The 913-nt window shown below is 48.2% G+C and overlaps 1 non-coding gene across 1 annotated transcript; it reads right to left on the reverse strand.

The window, feature by feature from the left end:
* Positions 1 to 451: 451 nt before the first annotated feature.
* Positions 452 to 614, reverse strand: LOC119401035 (U1 spliceosomal RNA). The gene has a single exon (XR_005185375.1). It is a non-coding gene; the product is annotated as a U1 spliceosomal RNA (small nuclear RNA).
* Positions 615 to 913: the final 299 nt, after the last annotated feature.

The raw sequence follows: 913 nt of genomic DNA on the forward strand, positions 1-913 counted from the left end.
CATTCACAATCTGTACCACGTGGCTTCGAGCTAAAGGTCAACGCAGAACTCTTTTTATCGTTTGTCTGCTACATTAATATCGCGAACTATAGCAAACTATATGTCTTTGTATAGTTTAACCTCCACAAAAGCCACCACCAAACTTCCGTGAATCACTTTTGGTGCATTACCGCATACGACGGGTCGTGTAACTCGGGTATGGCCGCTCATGACAGGGGAAAGGTGTTTCATGAAGTAAACACGCTAAAGGCGTGTTCACATTACTCGTGTCTTCGTCATACACTTATGCCCTCCTATGCTAATTTAGGTATATACCAAGTTTTGGAGACGACCATGAGGACGCCAGGACGAAGGCGCCCGTTAGATAAACAAATTTGCTTTCAGAATCAACGAGGGGGGAGGGGGGGCGTATAAGCGATGCATCGTATGCTCTTTTTGGAATTAAATATGGAAGGGGCTGGCGCGGACGCCTAGCCCCACTACCAAAAATTATATGCCCCATCTGCCCCAGTTTGGGGTAGTGGCGTGCTTCAGCCCACCGCAGTGCAATGGATAGGCCTCGGCACGGGACCCCGGCCCCAGTGACCACCGGGAATCCGACACCAGGTAAGTATGCGGATCAGCATGTCGGGACACCGGGCCACTTCGAAAGACGCACCATATGACGCGAGTGGTGAGCAGCACTTCACGTGAAACAGGAAGCGCTGCTAAGCAAAGAAATCATTCGAAAGGATTTACAACAAACACAGAAGGCTCCGGCCTAAACAACTATAATCCTAGTTTTTCACACTGTTCTTGCCTAGTAGCACTTATACTAACAAGATTACGAGAAACTTTATGGTGACTGTTGCACAAATAGAGCGATCTCTGGTTTTTATGGGGTTCCCTCATATGCTCCCACATGCTTCCACTA

Source organism: Rhipicephalus sanguineus, chromosome 7 (assembly GCF_013339695.2).
Source record: "Rhipicephalus sanguineus isolate Rsan-2018 chromosome 7, BIME_Rsan_1.4, whole genome shotgun sequence".
Classification (NCBI taxonomy): domain Eukaryota; kingdom Metazoa; phylum Arthropoda; class Arachnida; order Ixodida; family Ixodidae; genus Rhipicephalus; species Rhipicephalus sanguineus.